This window comes from Drosophila santomea, chromosome 3L (genome assembly GCF_016746245.2).
Source record: "Drosophila santomea strain STO CAGO 1482 chromosome 3L, Prin_Dsan_1.1, whole genome shotgun sequence".
Taxonomy (NCBI): Eukaryota; Metazoa; Arthropoda; class Insecta; order Diptera; family Drosophilidae; genus Drosophila; species Drosophila santomea.
Window position 1 is genome coordinate 6039252 of NC_053018.2, and position 10907 is coordinate 6050158.

The following is a 10907-nucleotide window of genomic DNA, read 5'->3' on the forward strand; positions in this document are numbered from 1 at the left end:
GATAAATGTGGCCTGTGTACTTTCTTGCTCCTGACAAGTGGTTAGAAAACCCATTTAAAATTATAGATCCTTACTTTCCTTATAAGTGGAAAATGCCATGGATATTTGTACATACATATATAGTAATAGTAGTAGTATTAAAATGCAATTCCCTAGATTTTATTAAACAATATTTATTATATCTTGAAAAGCTTTTAATTTAATTAAATGGTATAGTACTTTTATATAACTATCCTTAATTCTTTCTTGTCCAAATGAAGTAAGCTCCGATAAGAAAAATGGCTTTAATTTCTGAAAGAAAAATATTTCTCTGGCTTCTGACACCGTTCTCATCCCCCCCGCCAACTAAAACCCTTCACTGTAATAAAGCCATAACTATAATAGTATTAAATAAATCACAGTCCAATCTGGCGTGCTGTTTTTGCTTTTATTGCCGCTTACGCTTTTCTTTGGCCTTTCACTTGGAGGGAAAAGTTCTTGGCGTCAACTGAGAAAGTCGCGTTGAGTGCATTTTGTTGATTTATAATAAAAATAATATTAAAACCATATTACATCATAATGAAAGAGCGCGACGAGCAGAAAGCGAACCGTAAACAAGTTTCGAACGAAATAATAAAATGCGCTTTTTATGCATTTTCCTCCCGGGCAAACGCCTCACCAACCTGGCTTGGCACCTTTTTGTATAATGCGTGTTATGTAATAGTTTGCCTTATCCGCAGCTTTCCATTTTCCACTTTCCCTCTTCTCCCCTCTCCCTTCCATGGCCAAGCTGTCGGCGGCGTGCAAACTTGGAAGCGTCAAAAAATTTCCACCATATTTTCCTTTGCGTTTTTGTTATGCTTTTGTTGCAACACACAAGTTTTCCATCCAAAACGACAGCGGCGGCGCCTGCAACACTTAGCCAAGATAAATGCACTCAGCAAAATACCACTTACTTTTATTAGATTATTGAATTTTGTAGTTTTCTTAACTAGTAACTCAGAGAAATAGCATCGATATTTAATAAATTTAATAATTTATTCACTACACAACTTACAAGATACAAGATAATATTTTGATTCCCCATGAAATTAAACTATTTTAAAAAGTGTGTAGATGTATGCTTCTTCAGCATGTTTTGGACAGAAAAAGGCATCTATTTTCAAAAGATGTAGTACCTTTGATAAATTTTTTCGTGTGTATAGGGTATTCCCCAGGGAAGTGGTTTTGTTGGCCACATCTCAAGCCTGTGCTTGAAATGCTTAACAAAAATAAGCGTGGCCGTAAAAGCAGCCACAAACTTTCGCCAAAACAATTTTGACACCTGAACCCCAACCATTTGCCGTGTTGACAACGAACCGGGCCATGTTAATTCCACGCAGACTATGCGAGCCATGGCTTTTGACAAAAGGTAAGAAAATCTTTGGATCCCCCGGAAGTCAGGAAAAAAGAGCAAGGCAAGTTTTCAAGAACCGCAGGGGCAAAAATATGTTGGGTTAAATGTGGCGCAAAAGTGAAGGGAATACGACATAAATGTGATTTAAAACGAGTTATAATTCGCCTTGTGCCTTTTAGGTAAATTAAATTAAAAGAAAATCAATAGAGGACGTACGTTGACCTATATTTTATATTTTTAATAAAATGCGTCAGAATGCTTTTTTATAAGAAGTTTATTTTATCTTTGTAATGTTTATTCTTACTTGATTATGTTTTAAGCTCCTCATTGCTTATCAATGCAAAGATCGTGCACAACTTTTTAAATGGTTTACTATGGCAAAGTAGCTTAAGAAGCAAATAAGTTTACTTAACCCGGAGTGAGAAAAAGAACCGCAGGTAAACAAACTCACGTAACACCTTAGTCTGAGCCCAAGCTGCATGTGGATTTTGTAACTTCCTGAGCTTTGCTTTAAGGAAGTACCACACCGAAAACCAAGTAAACGCGGTGGTGTGACCCAGTTTATACCCATATTCGCAGCTTGGCAAACATCCTTGGCCCTTTGGCGGAGTGGCGGAAAAGTGCTTCAATCAAACGGCTCAGACACATATGTTACGCCGGATTGTTATGGAAATCCATAAATAAAAGCGCACAGACACATGTTTACACGCTCATCAATTTTTCCAGGCATATAAAACGCCCGGTGAGGAAAATTTTGCCAGCACCACCACATAGGAAACTGTTATAGGAGTCTAGGAAAATGCGGCAAAATGGGGAGAGGCAGTCAAACGTCAGGCGTGAATGTTTGTTAATCTCCAACCTGGCAAAGTGTGGACAATAATTCAAGACACGTACCTGCAATAAACTGCCGAGTTGTCGCCTGCCCCTATATATGTATAAACCAACTCACATATATCGCTGCTAACCTTGTTTTACGACCTCCGATGCGAGATCAGCTTTAAAACGAAGTCGGGCAAATTTAATGTGACAAACGAATTAATTGAGCCTTGTCTAAACATTTCCTATTAATACTCCGTTCATCTTTTTAGCTCTCTGCCGCCTAATTTTCTCGTCCTGTGCGTGACCAGGACTCATTGAAATTTTCCAGGCGCGCTTCGTGTTGACATTTTGGGTAGATTAAGTTATAAACAAATACGGCAAAATGCGGCTACTAATGAAGTGCTGTTCGAGTTTTTCAGACTAGCAGCGCAATGTCAACAAGTTTATTGTGTGAAGCTGTTTATGTGGCAAAAGCCTTAGGCAAACACGCAAACCAAATTAAGTCATAAAAACGTGGGCGTGTTTAAATGAATTGTCTGGGCGAATGGAGAAATCCAAATCGAAAAATGTCCAGGAAATCGCTTTTTTTTTTTGGGGCCAACAGCGAAGGAAAACGAGAAGACATTCCATGGGCCAAAATGCTTTTTGCCACTTGTATATATTTTCGTGCGATTTGCATAATTTGTCCAAACAAACATAACACAATGTAACACAATGGCAGCACACATTGCGTATGCGTAATCTGGCACTCGTTGAGAGGGCAAAACAAGCTTTGGCCTCCAGCTCTTTTTTTTGGTTTCGCACTTCGACATGCAAATCGAGGTGGTGGTGTTGCTGTTGCTGTTGCTCTTGTAAGGAAAACGATAAACGCCTTGAGAGCAACCCAAAACAAACCGAACAACAGCAATCCCTGGGTCACAGGCAAAGGCCAAATCCTACTAATACCCCCACTCCATAAAAAACCCCAAAAGCAAACGCAAACCCAAACCCAAACCGAAACCGAACCAAATGCATAACGTTTGTTGCCAAATCCGTCCTTTATGCTGAAATCAAACAACAATAAAAAAGGGCAACGGAAACGGGAAAGAAAAGGGAGCCCAAGCCCAGCCCCAAGGAAAAGTGCAGAAAAATAAGTTCGTTTTATGGATATCGCCAAACGTTGGGTTATGTTTTATGACACAAACACCCAGGAAAACCAACCAAAGGAACGAGCTGCAACACTCTGTAAAGACATACAAAATTGAAGTTGCATTCACGAAACTATGTAGAAAGAGTTTCTATTTATTAGTAAGCTTTCTTGCTTTTAAGTTAATGGCGATAAGGAATATATGACATCTTACTTGCATTTTTCATTAATATTAAGTCGACCCTTAGAGATTTCCAGATCTAATACCTACCGAAGTAATTCTAAGCACTTATTCTTAACGAAACGGACATTCCTCGTTTCCGGTTCTCTCATTATCCATCTGCCTGATGGAATTTTCCATTCCCAAGGAGATTCTGGGATTCCATCACTTAAGTTGAGCTGATTGACCAGGACAATCGCCTGTCGCTACCTTTAAGTTCTTTGACAGGAATAAATCATTTTGTGTTTGTGCTTGGCACTCACACCTGTCCACGGCTCCTTTGGCATTTCCATTTACACTCGACCAGCCCACATTTCCGCCGATTTTCCCCACCCAACCTCACACCATCCAACTCATTCCATTCCTTTACATTCCACACCCCGCTGGCGCAATAAACTTTTACGCATTCATTATGACCAACATGGAAAATGGCGTTTTTCTTTGTGCTCACCGCGTTTTTCCGTTTCTCTTTTAGCCGGTGAAAAGTGTGTAAGTGGTTGGGGTTCGTGGAACGACAGGAAAATGGCGGGGGAGTGGGCGGCATTAAATGGCCGCGGCGGTCTCGTCACGTAAATCGCCTTGCTTTTTCACTGAGAGGTTTTCCCGCTTTTCCCAACGGTCGCACTTCTGATTTTATTTTTTTTCTGCTTTTCCGGGGACACGGCTGAAGGTGGGCGGTTAACAAAACGTCAATAAAAATAAATACTGTTGACACAGCTCGCTTATATTTTTGATCCAAAATGAGGGTCGTTGACTTGGCCCCCGATGACGAGGATGCGTTGATAATGATTATCAATGAGGATAATGTTGCAGGGATTCAGTTGTCAAGTGACACTTGTTGTTCGTCGGTTGAAGTATTCTCAACTCGACAATAATTTTTATTTATGTTGATAAATGATAAAATGTTCAAAAGAAATACTTTTAAAGGACCAAATTTAATCTTTATATATTTATATTATTTAACACTTTGAAACTAATTTGAATGCACAATCATTAAAATGTCATTATCACCAACTGCCCTAATATACGACCTACCTATTTTTTAATAAAGCTTCCCCTTAAACCAATTTCCGGAGTGCCGTGGAATGTAATTATGTGCTGAACTATATCTGAGGATATTACAGGCTTTTCGCCCAGCGCCCTCTAATTTCAGCGTTCAACATTCAATTATTCAAATGAAGCCACACATACAGGCCACAGCTTATGCGACACTCACACTGCCTGCGTTTCCCCAAGCAATTTGCATTATTTAGTCGAAAAATGATAGGGAAGGTCAGAAAGTTGCTTACCCAATAAACGAGGAGACAATTGATGCCCCCGGGGCAGTCGGAGCCAAACAATTAAAACACAAAGTCAAACGGATACAAAGGTCAACGCAAATAATTGAACTGCATGTGAAATTGTGCAGGGGCAAGCAAAAAACAAACTAATAGTAGGTGTAGAAACCAGTCGATTTTCGTCTTCCGTCTATACATATATATATATGTATCTATTGGATGGAAGATACAAAGCATCTGGCAAATGGCAACTGATAAAAATACCTCGCTAAATGTAAATAACTACAAACAGAAATTGTGGGCTGAGGAAGTGGAAGTGGGAATGCTGGAGGTAAAATTACGGGGATACGACAATAGTCGTCTTGTCCTGTGGCTGCGGGCCGTTTTACTGGCCAATTGAACATTTCGGAAATTGGAAATTTCTCACTTGATGATGGTCCACAAATTGGCCCACAATGAAGACACTCGTGCGTGAGGCAATCGAAGGGGTCGATTGCTGTGGTTTTGCCCCTAACTCTAGTTCTTCGTCAATATACGAGGGTCGTTTGATAAGTCCGTGACTTTTTGTATTTGCCGCGCACCTGCTCTAAATACAACACTGCTCCTGTCAGCAGTTATCGATTAACAGCTGACTGTAAAATTTTGAGAAAGCTGCGTTTTTTGGTTTGCGTTTTATAGGCATTGAAAGCAGACGATCTCGTGAATTTTAACGAAAATGGAAAAAAGTGAATTTCGTGTGCTAATTAAGCATTATTTTTTGCGTAAAAAATCCATCACCGAAACCAAGGAAAGACTTGATAAATATTATGGGGACTCTGCACCATCAATTTCAATGGTTAAGAAATGGTTTACTGAGTTCCGTTGTGGTCGTACCAGTACAAGTGATGCCGAACGTTCAGGTCGCCCAAAAGAGGTCGTCATGCCAGAAATCGTCGACAAAATCCATGGAATGATATTGGATGATCGGAGAATGAAAGTGCGTGAGGTAGCTGAGGCTGTAGGCATCTCAACTGAACGGGTACATCACATTTTACATGAATATTTGGACATGAAAAAGCTTTCCGCGCGATGGGTGCCGCGATTGCTCACACACGACCATAAGCGCAACCGTGTGACCATTTCAAAGGAGTGTTTGGCGATGTTCAACCGCAATCCAAACGAATTTTTGCGCCGTTTCGTTACCGTAGACGAAACATGGATCCACCACACCACACCAGAGACCAAAGAACAATCAAGACAGTGGGTTTCTCCGGGTGAACGTGCACCAAAGAAGGCCAAGGTGGGTCTGTCGGCCAACAAGGTCATGGCCACAGTTTTTTGGGATGCACAAGGTATCATTCACATCGATTACCTTGAAAAGGGTAAAACGATCACCGGCGAATATTATTCAGAGCTTTTGGACAGATTCGATATTGATTTGAAGCAGAAACGACCGCATTTGGCGAAAAAAAAAGTGCTGTTCCATCAGGACAATGCACGGGTGCACACGTGTGTAGTCAGCATGGCAAAATTTCATAAATTGGGCTACGAACTGCTACCCCATCCAGCATATTCTCCAGATTTAGCCCCCTGTGACTATTTTTTGTTTCCAAACATGAAGAAATGGCTCGGCGGTAAGAGATTCGGGTCAAATGAAGAGGTCATCACAGAAACAAACGACTATTTTGAGGGCCTTGAGAAAACCTATTATTTGGAAGGAATAAAAAAATTGGAAAAACGCTGGACTAAATGTATAGAGCTAAAAGGAGATTATGTTGAGAAATAAAACGCTTCTTTGACGAAAAAAATATATTTTATTCAAAAAGTCACGGACTTATCAAACGACCCTCGTATCTCTTTGCGGGTTCCTTTATACGCTTGCTAAAGGTAAACTTACTTTCCAGAACTGATATCTAGAAGATCAGAACATCAGTTCTAAAGCTGTCTACAAGTATGCAGTGAAATAAAAAAAGTCATTAACCATCCTACTTTTTCTTCTATACTCTATTGTTGTACACTTATTGGCACGCTAACAATCGATTTAATTTAATATTTTCTAGCAATCCATGAAGAATTACAATGAATATTAAACTGAGGGTATTTCACGGGTCTGTACCCGAAATGAAGCAATATTTCTATTTGGTCTTAGCCTGGGCAATAGCCCGCAGCGGGACACAGATGTATCCACCGAGCGTTCGCCCAGTTCTCGGTTTGATTTCATTGTCACATCTCCGTTGTCCGATTGGGAACATGAGGGATTTGCTGGGGAGGCAATTTGATCCCAGCCCTTGTCCGTTTGATTTCCCCAGTGTTTGGGGGCCATGGAGTGGAAACGAACTGTTCCCCGTATCGCTCCCTTAACTCCTTGGCTCATCCGATGCGGCAGTATCATAAAGTGTTTATGAGTGTTTGTCTGTGGTTACTTTGAGTGCCCGTTTTACGTCCTGTCCAAAGTTTCTGGCCGTGCCATAATTTACAAGGTGTTAAGGCGACAATTTGTGGCACTTCGACTTTGCTCTTTCGTAATTCTTTTGCCAGCCCCCAGTTTATATAAAGAAAAGAAAAAAAACAAGGCCTCTACCATTTTTCACATATTTTATACAGCCTGCAAAAGGTCAAGCGAGGAAATGGCAACATTTGACAGCATCCGCAGTTGGTTTCCGCTGTGAAGAAAGCATTTCCTTGTCAATAAAAACTGTCTACATCCGGCAAAGCCATCATCAACATTTCTGTGTATCCTTCCATGCAAATTGAAAGCGAATTTGTAGATCTTCAACTTGTATATTTGTCAGAGTCAAAACTTTTTAACGTGCTGATAAACTTGTGCATTAATGGTTAAAAAGAGTGTGGGCGAGACACGATTATGGGCATATCAAGCGTATCCCCAGTGCGTTGAAAACTTTTAACTCAAATGATATTTGTCACATTGTATTGTGTTGGCTTTCATAACAGTTTAGGTGTTTTCTTCGTCTCACTGATTTCGCTTATTAGATATGAATTCCTTTGGAAAGCGCGCGCAGTGATGTTTTCAATCAAAACAACAGCATCGCCATTATCATCAGCAGATACTTTGGCAGCAACTACAAGGCGCAAGATGCCTTGCATAGCTTGTAGAACATTCCGCAAGCTCGACAGGAGTGACGACTTCAGCATTTTAGCATTTTCGCATATTCGCGATGAAGGATGCAGGATACAACGCCGCGAGCTGCGTAGGAAATTTCACAGCATTGTTAGCGGCTTTTGAGGTAACGAGCGTTGGGAGGAAATGGGGTGTCCTGGGTGTTCTGGGTGCTTAAGGGAAAACCGAAGTCTTCAACAATAAGGTGAATGACGGAAATCGTCACCGCAATGTCTAAGAAGCGTGAATTGTTACAGTGTTCACAGACACACTGACAAAAAAAGAGAGCTACTTTTTGATAAGCAATGTGAAATATTAGATTTATTTATCGGCAACCTTTATAAATGATTTTATGGCAATACCTTAAGCTTGTTATCGTAAAAATTTACTCAAATATACAGTTTTATAATTTATTTTATTAATTTCTAAATAAAATTTCTTGCTTGTATCCATTTTTTTCCACAGTTTACACTCCACACTATTGTATTGAAACACCGAACTGAAAGGATGGAGGCTAACATCTGGCAAGAAAGGAATGTTTTGCATTCGCCACACACACAAACCATATGGTCTAAATTAAACATTTTGCCGCATAAAAATTGATGCAAAAGTTCGATTTTGTTTTGCTTTTGTTTCACTCCTATTTGCCATAAATCGGATGAACAAACTACCGAACTTTTTATTTGGCTCGTTTGGCTCTGCATGGAAATTCAATTAAAGTGACAAACTGTCCAAATTTTTGACATGGGAGCAGCAGCTTCAGCAGCAACAGAGAAATCACACACAAAAATCCAATGAATGCCCAATGGACAATCAGCATAAAAAAGGCAAAAAGATTGGCAAAATGGAACGAAAAAATTCGAAAAACAAATAGTCTGAGGCACAGACTTACATGCATATTCATTGTGGAGCAAATCCTGAATATATCACAGAGCTCCACTCGTGAATTATAAAACGTAATTGAATGATTTTGATGCGACTGGAATCGTATGGGTTTTCCGGTACGAAAAGTGAAAATTACTAACAGTTATTTTTTGCCTCTCAATCGATTAAGTTGACAAAGCCATCGATACAATGGAATATGAAAACGTTTTAGGTTGAGCACTATGGAAATTTTTGTAATTTTTAAAACGTTTATTTCCAGACTGTAAGTGTGCAAAGAATTAAATGCTACCGTTGAGTGGAATCTAAATTTAGGGAATATTTTTTCGTTACAAGTTCTAAGCCTAATGTGTTGCTCATCACCATTAAGTATACGCCCCTTTGGACGATTTCGAGCTTATTTATGAGCTAATAGCCTCGAATGCAACGATTGCCATCTGTTTGGCTGGAAATAAGGATATATTCAAGTATTTGCGCTGGCCAGTTGCCAACTGGCTGGCCCTTCGAAGCGGTGATTTGGCATCGAGAGCCTCAAAGTTCAATTTGCAAACAAATGTAAGCCATCGAAATGCTGATTTAGTGGGCAATCAGTGACAGCTGCAGTGTAGAATTGCTTCTAAATATCCTCGTCACCGTCCTGCAATAATTTGAAACCATCTTTGAATACAAATGAGTTCAAAGCTGGTCAATGATGATCGTCAAAGGACAGAAAACATACCAATACAATTGTAAACCCTTGCGACATGCCTGCCGCGGCACTTAAAGTCACTCATTTGCACTTAACGAAAGGGCCAGAGATTGGAAGGTGACTCAATCAACTGAGTGCCCAAACAGCTCACAGTTCATTTGAGTCTGTTACGAAGGGTAACTCGAGGAATTTTTTAGATACGCGGAGAAATTTCTCTTTCGCAGAGGCTAGATGTTAGAGGTTGCGGAACTCTATTCCCCGCCAGCTTGCTTGCTACTTCGTTTGATCTGGAACAGATTGAACAATCAATTACGTGCTGCCACCCGTCACGCCCACACCGCCCACTTGGCGAGCCAAGCCCACAAGGGCGAAGGACGAAGAGCAAAGGTGAGGCTGAGTGGCATGAAGAAAAACGCGCATACGTGCCGTTGTCCAGGTTTCTGCAAGTGCACTTGAAATTAATGTAGTCATAAGGCAAAGAAAAATGAATAACTGCGACAATTCGTTTATTAAATATCTGGATAACTTATATAAAATACTAAATCATAAAAAATTAAATAAATAATAAAACAATAAATCGGTAATTAAATAAGAACTATTTAGAAATTTTCGACTTTAGGATAAATAAGTTATAAATTTAACATAGTAATGTACATGTTCTATATTCGTATTTAAACGTGACTTTATGGTTTAATCCAATTTTTTCCAGTGCACTTCTGAAGTTCGTCCAGGTTCGCTGTCGCTGTTGCATGAAATTGACCCGCGTTGCCGGGATTTATAAATGCAGAGTGCGGCGTTTGGAGCGCAGTCGATCCCACAGCTATGAGAAATGCAAGAAATCAACCAAAAGCGAACGTGCGATGCATACAAAAGCTGACTTCAAACGGATTGTTTTCCTTATGTGCGAAAGTTGACAAGCGCCCCCCCAACCCCCCATTTTTTGCCATCTCTTGCTGCTTTCCATCTTCTGGACTGAAAAATGCAATCAACTTGAGGCGAAATATTTTTCAGGAAAATGGTATAAGGGCTATGGAATGCTACTGCTAGTAGTTTCTTCTTCTGCATTCATCCATCCAATGCGATTGCCAAAGAATGCGGAACAACAAAACCACCTGGAAACAGTCCTGCTGGCAAAACAGAGTTTCATTGTTAAAGGATAATAAAAAAGAGCCCAACAATGCCATTATTAAAGGAAGAAAAGTCTCAGCAGCATGAAAATTATACATACAAGTTAAATGCATAAGGCATTATTGTTTTCCCACAAGAAAACAATTGGTATCGGCTTACTATATCGATTTTACTTAGACTAATAATAAAATATATATTTTTTAACAGATCTAAAGTGAAAACCCCTTAAAGTATCATTTAATTGGATTTAAATGCGATATAATAAAACTTCAAGCTAAATACAGCATAAAAGTTC